We start from the raw sequence: 13,522 nt of genomic DNA, 5'->3' as shown, positions 1-13,522 counted from the left end.
TGCTCCTTTTTGAGCCAGAGTATCTAAACCTGATCAAGACTTGTCTTAAGAAACTCTGTTTTGTTTTTTACCTTGTCCATATCTCCATTCTAGAAACAAGAATTCTCAAGTTCCCTGCTATGTTTTGAGGCCCACACGGGAAGGTAACATTTGGAGAGTCAAGCGTACTGATTACAAATGTTCTTTCATAAAGAAAGATAATGTACCAGTTCAATCTTGGCAATGACACTAAAAAAGCTGACATTAATTGAAGCTAGAAGCAAGTTTATTTTGTTGAATTTATCAAGTGCTTGTATTCTGCATTCCTGAAGAACTAAGATAGCTTTTAAGTAGTATGAGAAATCAACACCTGCAGCTTTTCCTATCAGAAAATAGATCCATCCTTAGCTTTGGTTAAAAAACAAACAAAAAAAACACCACCACCAATTAGAAAACAGCAGCTGTAGGGAGAATGGCAACGTTCTTCTGAGGGGAAAGTTTTTTGTTGTTGTTGTTGTTGTTTTTTAAAGAAAGCTCAGGGAAGATGGGAACACTAGATTTTGATTTACTCCAATGTCTCACGGATAAGAAGCCGTCCATAACCTAGAATAAAAAGCAGTACCTTTAGGAGCAGGGCAAACCATGCTGTATTCCTTTCCAGTGCTCAAGTGTTTGCCTCATTTATTCTCCCTCAGCCTAGAGAGGGACAGGAACACAATACTCATTTTAGGCTAACGGAGGCTGTAGCATTTGATGCAGTGAAGTAACTTTCTCATACCATTTCATCCTTCACTATAACCCCTGCAGCAGTACAGTGGGGTGAGATGTAGTTTTACTTTCATGCTGCTGAGGTTGAAGATGTACTCCATGCCTTTTTACGAAGTCAGTACACTTACCTATTCCTTTATGCATGACAGAGCTCTTGGGTATTCTAACAGCAGCTGTTACTGGAAGAAACCAGCTCTGCTGCTATACAGTTCTACCTGGGCAGGTCCTATACCTAGTCAGAGACAGAAGACAGAGAATAAAAAAATAAAATCAGGTCTTTGCCTGCCATTGCATTTTTCCTCAGAACCCGAGTTAGTTGGAGAGAAGACAGTTGATTTTAAAGCGTGGATTGTTTGTGGAGATTTAGCAAGCCTGTCTAGTAAAGGGATTCGAATTCCAAAATTAGCGTTACATATCGGCAATACCGGATACGTTCAGTTATGCTTCAGAAAAGGAGGCAGCAGGTTGCTGAGTAAATACCTTCCTCCTGTTCAGCACTAGAATTCTTGAGATTTCAGGGTTGTGCAGTTTGAATTATTCCTTGGAGTCTCAAACATCAGCAAACTGAACAAATGTCTTCTTACAGAAGGGAGACTCCAGCACATACTACCAAGGTCTCTTGATTCCCAGTCCTATTAACTTTTAATGGAACTTTTTCCCTTTTTGTATAGGCTGGGGTGATGGTGACATTGCTAAGTTTATACTGCTTTCCTAATTGTGGTCCAAAGTCCTGTTTAAACACAGGATACTTGTTCCACTAAAAATCAGATGCGTAACAAACTCTTAAGCAACAAGTTCCTTATCTTTGGAAGGGGAATTAAAGACTCCTTTCATGTTTCATTAAAACCAGGTCTCCATCTCCAGCAATTAGGTGACTCAATTCTGATTTTGTACTTCCCAACTCACTGCATTCCCTTACTTTGTTTTCTCTGCCTCTATGGCTATAGAAGAGTCTTGCTGAGGTGCTTGTACTGACATCCTTCACCTGATAACTGGGAGAAATAGTCATAAACATCCGAGCAGCATGAGGAACAAATGCCAGGGAACAGAGAGATTAATGGAGATGAAAGTAAAAGAGGAAAAATAAATAAATAAATAAATAAATAAATAAACAAACTTTCTACAGAAAAGATTGCAGTGGGATTTGCAAGCTGAAAGTTTAGCTACTGAATTGGTAAACACACCACAGCTACCAATGCAAATCATCCATCTTGCTGGGAAGCAACACCTTCTCTATGACCTCGTTAAGAGCACATGTGCAATCTCTACCCCACTGACTTACGTTACCTACCTTTTAGCTACCAAAGCTATTTTGACCCTTACCCAACCACACAGCTTTCTGCTGGGATAAGCATTTATGCTGTTTGCTGTTCCCCGCCAAAGAATTGTGAGCCTGATGCACGTGGAGGGGTAGGGTCTACCTTCCAAGGCCATAGTCACACTCTAGAAACAAGATTCATCACCCCTCCAACATGCATACTGACCCTTCAGTCCCGGTGCCACTGCTGCTTACCACTTTGCACAATGAAAACAGTGGTCCTTGAATAAACTTTACGTTTCTGCCACATGCCAAGGACCCCAGTGATGTGAAGAAGGTTTGGCTGCCTGGCCTTCAGTTACAGACACATGAGAAAGCTGCAAGCTGCCTTCCTGGGATGAGTTTCTGTGGAAACCGCGGCTCTCACACCATCAGCGCTGTGGCTGAACAGCTCCTGCAGGAGGCAGGCACCACCGAGAGAGTTTTCCCCGTCCTCAAGCTACAGCGGATTTCAGCAAAGCCTGTGCCAGGCATGGGCTTCATTTAATGTAAGAGGCACCAACACTCAGGACTGTCATTTACTTTAATGTGGCTTGCGGGTGGCAGGCAGCAGCAACACAAGTGGTATCAACACAGAACATCACAGATAAGTAAAATCCACATCTCTGATGGCTGATGCTGTGAATGAAGATGACAGAGCTTATTCCAGCCCTTTATCTGAACAGGGGCAACTTAAGCTGTGTTTCCTGATCTGTACACAGGTATGAAATTCCTAGAGTCATTTTCAACGCATTTCAACAAAACTCTGAAAAAAGGATTTATCCTCTAACTACTCAGACTCAAATGGAGACAGTGGTGAATAAGCATCTTTGGCTCATTCCTACATAGTAATGGCTATACAACAGCTGCCAAGAGTATGGTAATTAATTTTCTGTTTTAATACACTGGACATTTAAAATCCAAAGAGTATTCTTTGCCTAATTCTACTAATTGCATCATGTAAGTAAAAAAATGAGCCATAAGTGTCTAAGGCTGTTGCTTTAGCTTAGATACATGACCTGTGATTACAGATCAGCTCAGGCATATCTTCAAAATTTCTTTCGTCCATCTAGTAAAATTTGCTCTACCTTTCAATACATATTCATCAAGGCTTTTAAAAGCCACTGTGTGTTACAGAGGAAACTCATCAGCCAGCTTCACTGCTGAAGCTCTCAGTAATTTACAATGGAAAAATGTATCAGTAGCAACACCCCTGTAGTCTGTGTCATTTCCCTTCAGCACAGTGGTTTCTGTCCTCCGCCGAGAAATAAAGCACCACTTAACATGTCCAGACCTCAGCCTGCGTCAGACCTGCTTCTCCACAGACAGGCCAGACCTTGCACATAGCTTCATGAGCCGGCACACAGAGAAGTGTCTTTCAGACAAGTGATGTGCCTGTGCAGAAAAGGGGGAACAAAGCTGGTGATGTTTCACTGCTGCTGCAATGAAAGCATTCAGGGCTCTGCAAATACACCCTGGATATGCCTGTAACTCACCCCCAGATGGAAGGGAAAACAAGCAGCCCACATCAAGAGCCCCTGCAATAGTAAAGGAGTAATTGCTGCTGCCTGACCAGCAGTAATACCAAATCTCTGCTGAGAGCTCAGCAGCATCACGCCTTAAAGGATGTATTTACCACAACCAGGTGACAGGGCTGGGAAATGCCTTTCACGTGCCTGCTTCCAGAACAAACCCAGCCAAACCAAGTCACTCCCCAGCTCATTCTGCAGCCACAGGGGGGTGACCGCAGGGGCAGGAACATATCATGCGGGACAGAGATTGTGCCAGCCCCTTCTGGGGACTTTCCCCAGTTAGCCCAGGTCAGGTGTAAAGTACAACTGTGATCATAAAGAGTCTGAGCTGCGGACTACCCACTTTCACACCCTTTTAGTGCTAGTTATGGGGGGAATTACCCATAGGATGCAGATACACGTTCAGACCTTCAGATTCCTCCATTTCCTTGTTTCTTGGTCTTCACAGTTTTGTCCACATTCACCTCATACTCTGAGCTTTCAGGCTGTGTTGGTGGAAGGGAGAAGACAGCTCATGCTGCAGTGCATGGGGACACCAGGGCTGGCCTCCACTGTCCCCCACCGCCACCACCCCACCGCTGCTCGGGGAGGTGACATTTCAACCACAACCAGGCCCTGGGCTGTGACATTTCAGCCACAGACAGGCCCTGGACAGAGGAGCTGCATCACCAGGGCTGGCAGATGGAAAACCAGGCTGTATGTTTCAAAACAAGGCATAGCCCAGCCATGCTGGCTCCAAAATAAGCCCTTGTTAGGCTGCATTAGCCATAACGCCTGCACTCCAGGTGTATGCAGGCCTTGATATGGACACAGGTGAACCCTGGGGTTCACTGCATTCAGGTGCACCCTTTTTGGGATGGGTCTGACAATTAAAGCTCTCATTAGGCACCAACAAGGAAAAGCAGTGGTTAGAAAACAAATGGCAGCTGTTGCTAAGTGACAGCATCCACACAGGCCTGTCCCAGCCACGGGACAGGCCGCTGCAGCTGTGCAACAACTCCATCTTGTCTGTAGAGCTGAGGGAAAAAATGCTGGTTTCATTACTTTCTGGTAACCTTAACCAGAATATTGTATGGTTTGGGTTCTGACAAAGAGCCCTGTGAGAAAAAAGCTGAGGCCTCCACTGAAACCAAAGCAAGAAAGTTTGATTAAAAAATACCTTTAATATTGCATGCTCTTTCAACTTACTTTTTTTCATCCCCAGTGAACTAGCACACAAGACAACACCATGGCTATCTTGGGAGGAGTCCATTTCTGATTAACAGGAAATAAGTGACAAAATTTTCCATGAAGGTCATTTGAAATAAAAAAATAATAATAATAACACACACACACACAAAAAACAATGCCATACCTGTCAGCTTCCAAAGCAAACCCACAGGCTACATTCAGCACCAAGTGTTTCTGTAATATTTGAAAAAGATGATAACTTTTTCAGAGTTGCAAACAACATATGTCCTCATATATATTTAAACTGGACCTTGAAAAGTACACAAAGTGATGGGTGAGTTATTGAGGAGCCTGGGATCTGGCAGGGCACAGAGGGGTCACTTGCTCCAGTGAAAGGGGTGGGAGGAAGCCGTACTAGGTCCCTAAATACCGTTTTGCCTGCGTGAAGTATTGCAAATTCCAAAAGAGGAGAGAATATAATTAGCATGACTGGCAGCTTAATACAACCAAGGAAGAAACATTTAAAAAAAAAAAAAGAAAAGAAAAGAGTATTACAACCTGGCTGTGTAGAACTGGCTCACCCTACACACTACTACAGACTTTAAAAAAATAAAAAATCAAAAAATCAAAACCACAAACTGTCTGAGGCTGTGCTGGCAGCAGAAACAAAGGGACCGATCCATCAACACCCTGTGAACAGATAGGAAGTGACCAGGATACGTCACCACCCACCTGCCGAGTGCCCGAGAAGTGCACAAACGCGTGAGCAGCTCAGCACGCCCCAACGCACGCATGTGCTCCGTGCCGGCACAGCCACACTGCCAAACACGAGGGACCACCTCCTGCTGCCAGCACAGCACATCTTGGTGTGAAGCACGCGGCCAGGGCGCGTGTGGCCACTGCCGCTTCAAGCAGCCATTCTCAGGGACTGCTGGACCAAGTCAAGCCCTTTTCTAATGAATTCTCTTCCAGCTCCAGCCCCAGAAGCCTCAATTTCCAACGCCAGGAGTAACAGCCCTGACCCTGCTGATGGCTTTAACACATGAGCTCGTGCCAGTGGGATCAGGGCTTGTCCAGGCAGATAAAGCCAACTTGACTGCTGCCTTTGGTCAGTCCCCATGTTAACATATTAAACACTTCTGTTTTGTGCATTCTTCCAGAGAAAAACTCTATTTTTCTCTCCATTTTACCTAGAAATGCAGCTAGCTAGCTGTAGGTTCTTCTAGCTGTTCTCCTTATTGCTCAAATTGCTTCTCCACAGCCAGGAGTGCCTCATGCCAGCATTAAAGCCCTGTGCCCCTGCTCTCCAAATCACACAGCAAACATCACAGTGCAGACAAAGGTCTGAGTTCTCAGCAGCATTAAATTAACCAGCCCAAAGGTGCAGCCCGGCCAAACAAGAGACATGTCTTCCTTGCATACCACAGCAGGGCTTAACCACGCTGGTACTACAGACATGTCATCGTGGAGAGAAGCAGAGAGACCTCCAGCCTCTCTAATTCCTGCTGCTGGGAACTTCTGCCCCAGAGGGATCAGCTGGGCCTTCCTCCTTAGTTTGGGAGCATCTTCTCCGCCCCTTGTTTATAGCGATGAGATCAAAAGATCCATCTCCATGGAAACGTCTGAGCTCAAAGAGTTTCTGCACTACAGCTCTGCATCCTGCTCACAGGCTTTGGCACTGTTTGTTGAAACAGAAGCTTTGAGATTCGATGTATCAGCACTCGGGTCTCTACATAAATGGCTTGATTAGTAAAAATTGATAGCACGAGCAGCACGTGTATAAATAGCACATGCCACAGAACAGGAACAGCACGGCAAGTTCAAGGGTTTCACTAAAGATTTGGGGAGATTCCCTCTGAAACGAGGACTCGTGAGAGAACACCTTGTGCAACACAGCCATTAGGCATGTGTTTTGTAACTCGTGGGCTTTTGCTCTAGGGCTAGGACAGGAGGGAGTCGCCATACCTGTTGCAGTGAGCTTTTATCATCTACTGCCATTTGTTCCCACATCCAAAACTGGGTAGGACTTTCAGCAGACCTACAGCCTAGGCTAAGGTGGGCAGTGGCTAGAGCCCATCACCTCCCACTTCACACAGCTCATCTACAGGGATATTTGGACTGCCCCAGCAGAGACAAATAGCAGCACAACACCCAGCCCTGCAAAGCCTGCATGAATTCTGCACTCATACTGCTCCCTCAGGAGTAGCAGCCGCTGGGGGCACAGCTGCTGGGTCACTCCAGTGATTTCCCTTCTGGTAGCACTGAGCTCCAACTCCTCCGGCACAGTCACTCCTACAGCTAAGTCCCAGGAGAGGGAAAATAAAAAGAAATAAAGGAGACAGACATGGTTTATGACATTTTTATTCCCTGCTCAGCTCACCACATGGCCACACAAGCTGCTGAACCGCTGCACTGTGGGCAGGAGCGACCAGCTGGGAGGGAAACTACACATTGGCAGAAAGTAGACGTGGAACTGCAGCTCCACAAGAAATTCTGGATTCAGCTTAAACCTCGTAAGAGCAGAGGCCAGAACAACAAGAAGAGAAGCAGAACCCTCTTGTGAGGCTCACATTTTCATGGATGTGTCCTGAGAAGGGAGAGAAGCAAACAGCAAAGCGGAGCTGACAGCGCTGACCTGGAGAGCATCAGGCAGAGCCTGGGGCAGGACCAAGCCCCATCCGTCTCGCAGCACTGTCGGGGCCAGATCTGGCTCCCGCAGAAGTCACACTACATCTTGCTACTGCTTGCAGCAGTGCTGAGCCCCAAGTTGCCCATTTGCACACAGAATGTTATTTTTATAATCATATTAAGAAATTTCAGAATAGCAACTGTGCAGAGAGCAACCCAGCTGCCAGTGTTTAGCCTTATCCTAGGGCACAGGCAGAATATGCCAGGCATGAATTAATACCGCATAAGCTGCACCATGCTGAGTTTCATGGCTTAATTATAAAAGAGAAAGCAATAATCAGGGGATCTGTAAGGCTAATAAGTGTTCTGAGAACACTGAGTGTGACATGAGAGCCTCAGCCAGTGCGACAGGACATGAACGCATTTAAAAAGCACATTAATCACACGCTGCACATTAATTCACAGCTGGCTTCCAATGACAGCACTTGGCCTTTAGCCACCTTCGTAGCATCACTGTGCACAAGCGGATCAGCACCCAGCCCAGAGCAAAGCAGCCTGCCCGTGAGCCCAAGTCCCAGCCAGAACACGGAGCTAGACCAACAGGACATGGATGTGGGCTCAGGCTGAAAGCTCCACAGCCCTGCAACTCCCCCTGGCCTCATGCCTTTACACCCGGGCTCAATTTAGTGCTAATACCGGTACCAGCATCCACCTGGATGCACAGCACCATTCACAAGGTGAAAAGCAACGCAAGGAGAAAGTCCTGGTGAATTCTCCAGATGTCTCTGCAGTGAAACGCTTGGAAGTGCTTCCATTTCCTAGTGTCTCCCAGAAAATATCTTCCCTCCATCTTGTATCTCATCTCACTGCAGCTTTTTAATTACACAGCTCAATGCGGGGCTTGTACCCTACATAGAAACATAGGAATCTGTGAACATTTTTCTATAGAGTGCACTGTCTCCAGCTGGATTATTGGCCATGTGAAACTTGATGTCTAGGTGCCTCTCTTTTAGGGAAAACTCTGACAAAGCTTAAAATGGAGACAGCACCAAGGAGAGCCACTCCACCAGCACTATCACACAGCAACCCCCAAATTCCTCCAGCCCAAGATACCAGCACAGGAATTTCCCCAGCCTTTACCAGCTGCAGCTATCAGCAAGGTGCTCTTTGGGCTTAAATGTTGCAGGACTGGGTGCCAGCCCCAGCTGCAGGAGGGATAACGAAGCACTCCCAAACATGCACTTCTGCCCAATAACTCACTACATCTGAGACAATTTGCTTGCTGCAAACTTCTCATCCTCTAGCACTCCACAAAGGGTGGCTCTCTTTGCATTTATTTGTGAGAAGATCTATTATCAAAGAAAAGCATTACAAAGGAAGTATCTGCTCTTCTTCTCTTCCTAATAATCCCAAATTTAACTATGTCCTACTTAGCACCCCCTCTGGAACCAGGAAGCGAGATGCTATTTCTGCTGGCCTCAATACGTGAACTCTGCTGAATCCCAGGGAAGGCACAGCCTGGGCTGAGTTTAAAGCCTGGGATGGGTTATTCAGGCAGCAGCCTTGTTCCTCAGGGGTCCCAAACCTTAGTCTGAAGCCAAGAGGTAGCAATCTTCAACATTTCCAGCAGCAAAAATTATAAAATTAATTTAAAAAAAAAAAAAAAAAAGGATAATCAGTCTGTACAATCCCTAGATACCCTACACCAGAGCAAATTTTTGCTCTAAAGTTGCATTCTCTTTGCTGTGAAAACTTGTCTGCATCCTCATCTGCGAAGACAGAAGAACGTGAAATTGCTCCTTCTCTTGACACCATGGAGCATCCACACTGACTTCCCACAGGGAGATTTGGGAGATTTTAAACATGAGACTGGTGGTAAAAAGGGAAAACGACCCTGCATATGAGCAGAGCTTGGGAGAAAGATACATTCTCCTTAGATTAGCACAAAGACAAATTTGAAGCAGTCATTACCCAGCTCCATGGGCAGGCAGTCCCTTCTCAAGGGTCTCAAACACAACTTTTAAATCTGAATAAACACACAGCATGAGAAGCTGCCCAGATTACACGTGGAAGCACGATCCAGTAACAGATTTGCAAATAAATGGCTCCCGCAGATCTTCTGCCCAGTGTTTTCATCTTCATTTAATAGCTGTTCTCCTTTCCCCTCCCCTCCCTTCCCTCTTCCCCCAGCATCAGCTTGTAACAGCAGATTGCGCTCGCTAATCAAAGAGGGGCCGGGCTCTCTGTGTTTGTTTCTTAATGTCTGTGTCACTACAGTAACACCAGCCAAACACTTGTTTTCATTAATGTTGCTCCCCAAGCCTGCCAATGGAGCCCAGACCGTGCCAGGACACAGCAGAGAGGGACAATTTCGCTGGTCGGGCACAATTCCAGATGGAGCACGAGCGCTGCCTCGGGGACACTGATGTCTCCACTCTATCACCTACCAGAAGGTGCCTGCTGCTCTCTTCTTCTCCTCCACCATCCTTCACTGCTGCTGCTCCTAGCTGCTCCATGGGGGATTTTGAAAGGAATCGTGAATTAAAAACAAAACAAAATGACCCAGGTATGATACTCGCATCACTGTTGACCTCCACAAGGTTTATCCCTGGGGCTGTTTAGGGGAGGGCAATGGATGGGGCACAAGGCAGCATCCCTGAGCACATCCTGGCACTCAGATGAGGATGGTTTGGGTAGTGCCCAGAGCAGCAGCTGGGCACAGGAGGAGCCCTTCCAAGCACCAGGACAATACAACACATTTTTAGAGGGTATCCTTGAGTGAATGGAAGAGAAGAGGAACGCTTCATCTCCCTTTCATGCTCTCTGATGTACAAAAAAGGCCAAAACCACTGATGTCAGAGAGGAAGCACAAAGCTCCTGTGGCCTCATCTGACAGCCCTTCAGACTGCCCTGTTCAAGCAGAATGCCTGCTTTAATAACTCCTCCTCTCCTGCTTCAGACTCTCTAGCTAGAACCACCTTTTTGTAGAGCAGCAACATAAGACTAGACTGGTATTTTTCTTCTTCCAATTCTCCCCCTGGTTCGTGGCACAGTCCCAGGGTGAAGCAGCTCCTTGAATGGCCGTGGCTGTCTTTGGACCAAGAGCAAAGTAACTGCTCGTGATGCAGCATTCTGCAAGGCTGACCAAATCTAGGTCAGCTCTTTGTGGTCAACGAGCAGCGAGCGAACAGGAGATGAACCCGTGGTGCTTTGCCTAGACTGTTACTAACACCCAAACTTTCTTGAGGTTCGCTCATGTGCACTTATGCTTTGTTGTGGTGGTACAGACTGATAATGAAAGGCACACTGGCCTCTTCAGAACCACCTGCAGATCACAAGAATACAGAAGTAATGCTGACATTTGAACAGCCCAAAATCCAGCAACAGGACTGTATTTCACACCTGCAGCAATTTGCTATTTGAAAAATACCTGCCTGGATATCCAGAGCACAGCCCTACCAGGATGGCCTCTCGAGAAGCCCTGATCAATCTGAAATGTAAGCAAAGCTGAAGAAGGAAGCGGGAACACAGGGGGAAAGACACCCCATGGCAGCACGGGGAACTGTTCCTGCAGGCTGCTGGGTCGCCTGTGGTCCCAGGGGACACGTAGGAGCTGCCTGCAGGGACCCAGGGCAGCACCACCACAGCTGCCCAGAAGCGATTTAGGAACACTCCCCAGGAATACAATCTGCAAATCATTTCAAAAGGACCAGATCGAACCACAAGATCACCTTGCAGAGCAGAGCAGAAAGCACCACGTTTCATCCCCTCCCTGCTGTGCCGAACCCAGTGACATGTGCTTGGCAGAAGCCCATCTTGCAGAAAGGCATCTTACCCTGATTGGAAAACGCTAACATATGGAGAGACTTTCACTTTCCTCAGTGATTTGTTCCAGCAGCTAATCAGCTTCATTCTGAAAAAATTAATGCCTATTTTCTCATTTCAATTTGTCTGGCTTCAGCTTGCAGCTGTGAGTCTGGGCCACATCTCTTCTCCCTCACTTTAACAGCTCTCGGATACCTGGCCTTTCTCCTAGGAGTGATATTTATATTCTGCTGTACAATTTTCTTCAGATGAACACTGCAGTTTCTTCAGTTCCAGTCCTAGGCACTGTTCTGGGGGTGTTTTCATTGCATTCCCCCGAGGACGTGCTGCTGCACGAACTGCCCTGCGCTCACCTACCAAAGGCAGGAGGCAGCTGTGTTACATCCCCTGCTCGGAGGCAATGCACCACGGCCTGGCCAGGAAACGCAACTGGGCACAAAGAGTGGAGTTTGGTGCAGAATAACGATGGCTGCAGCTTGCTGCAGATAAAGGCTGCTTGTGGTGAGCAGCACGTCTCCGCAGCCACCAGCTTTCATCACAGCTGAGCTAAGGCTGAGTGCAACCACCCCGGTGCTGCTCTGCTCCCTCGCCAGCCTTAAAACTCTTTCCCTCTGACCCACTCCTCATCTGCCCTCTATAACTCCTGGCTCGCTTCTCATCCGATTCCTGGCCACCTCCTCCTCCCTTTTCCCCTTCCTGTCACACTGATCTTCTCTTAATAGAACCACTCACCTCCTGTAAAGCCTCAGAGTGGATGTGTGGCTGTTTCCCCACCCATCACTCTGTTCCTGATCCCAGTCTCCCTCTCTCAGGGCCTCCCCAGCTCCCCCCGTACCTGCCCAGGATCAGTGCATCATCTCGGGAACGTCACTAACAGCATTTATCCTGTTTTGTCGTATTTACCTCTGCTGGCCAGCCAGTGTGCTGGTAGCTAAGCCAAATATTAAATATTGAGGTTAGATGCCATAGGTTTCTGAGCAAAAACAAGCATGGAGAGGCATTCCTGGGCACACCGTGTCTGGAGAGTGTTTTTGTCTGGTTTAGCTCTTGGCTTCCCCAGGGCAGGAGCCACCTGCTTGGGGTTGTATTGTTCTGAGCAGGCTGGTGGTGTGCAACAAGCAACTCACAAATAGATCATTTAAGTTAATTAATACAAATAAACTCTAATTATAAGCACTAACCAATTAAAGCAGCACAGAGGACATCTCCTTTGCTTTGGCGGGCAGATGACAGGGATGCTGTTGCAAGGCCTTAGGACTTGGTCCTGCCCTGCTGCATCCCGGGGAGGTTTCCCACAAGGAGGCTGAAGCCGCCGCTACTCCTCTTGTCCTGATTAGGACAGCAGCAAATTAAGGAGGTTTTTCACCATCTCAGTGCCTTGAGAGCAATGCAGAGCCCAGGTATGGCAGGCTGCAGCATGCAGTGGTTTTCTTAGTCAGTTCTTGCTAACCCCACAGCACAGCACGGGACAATTTGTTCTCTTCTGCGGCCACTTTGGCTTGGGGGAACTTTCTGTTGGCCCCCACAAAGCCCTCAGCTGTGCCTGCAGCATGAGGGTTGCAAGGACCACTGCAGCTCCTGAGCCTGTAAACAAGTTTTATTCTTTTACATCAGCTTGAGTCACTCGGGGACAAGCTCTGGTCCCAGCCAGGATGTTCCTTTGTCCTTCCTTGTAGGGATGGCAGAAACGAAGGATCAAAGCACCGAAGGGATCAAAACATGAAAGCTAGAATATATGAAGCAATGGGGCTGGAGATCCACTCCTCTTGGATAATTAACTTTCCCAAGAACAGATAATATCCCCAAATTAAAGGACAACCTGGGACCAGTCCTGAGAGGCGCATCAAGGCGAACACGAACGCCACTCCCATGGCGGAGATCTCATCAGGCTCCGGCGTAACCACATAACTACCGCCCTGGTCTCCAGACACCCACTCCTTCCTTCAGCTCTCATTAAGAAGGCAGAGAGATGAAAAGCCTCTCGCTCCTGGTGCCACTGTCACGCTGCTCACCCCCAGGCCCTTCCAGGAGCACCCTTTCCCAGAGGAGGGCTGACTTTGCTGCTCTCCCAGGCTCCAGCAAGCCCGGCAGGGACCTGCCACCACCACCAGCACCCCGAGCACCCCTCAGGGCACCCTGGCCACGGGCCTTTTTAGGGAGGGGGGGGGAAAAAGGGTGAGCACAGCGGGGCCACCCCCGGGGCTCCCCCTTCCCTGAGAAGCAGGGGGCGGCTCTCCAAGCCCCCCTCCCGCGGCTTTTGCTCCCCCTTTTTCTTCCTCCTCCTCCTCCTCCTCCTGCTGCTGCTGCTGCTGCTGCTCCTCCT

At 47.8% G+C, this 13,522-nt stretch overlaps 2 long non-coding RNA genes across 6 annotated transcripts; both read right to left on the bottom strand.

Moving 5' to 3' along the window:
* Nucleotides 1-40: 40 nt before the first annotated feature.
* Nucleotides 41-6,287, bottom strand: LOC311444870. Of its 5 annotated transcripts, XR_014698113.1 has the most exons (6): nucleotides 6,169-6,287; nucleotides 4,931-4,980; nucleotides 4,765-4,830; nucleotides 3,958-4,061; nucleotides 876-979; nucleotides 41-675 (listed from the first exon to the last, which is right to left on the bottom strand). It is a non-coding gene; the product is annotated as an uncharacterized lncRNA (long non-coding RNA). The 5 variants fall into 5 exon arrangements; XR_014698112.1 differs by having other exon boundaries at nucleotides 41-979; XR_014698114.1 differs by lacking the exon at nucleotides 876-979.
* LOC311444871 lies at nucleotides 2,575-3,638 on the bottom strand. Its single transcript, XR_014698117.1, has 2 exons — nucleotides 3,541-3,638; nucleotides 2,575-3,439 (listed from the first exon to the last, which is right to left on the bottom strand). It is a non-coding gene; the product is annotated as an uncharacterized lncRNA (long non-coding RNA).
* Nucleotides 6,288-13,522: the final 7,235 nt, after the last annotated feature.

Source organism: Aythya ferina (genome assembly GCF_964211825.1).
Source record: "Aythya ferina genome assembly, chromosome: 15".
In the NCBI taxonomy this organism is placed as follows: domain Eukaryota; kingdom Metazoa; phylum Chordata; class Aves; order Anseriformes; family Anatidae; genus Aythya; species Aythya ferina.
This window is presented reverse-complemented; position numbering and strand designations above follow the sequence as displayed.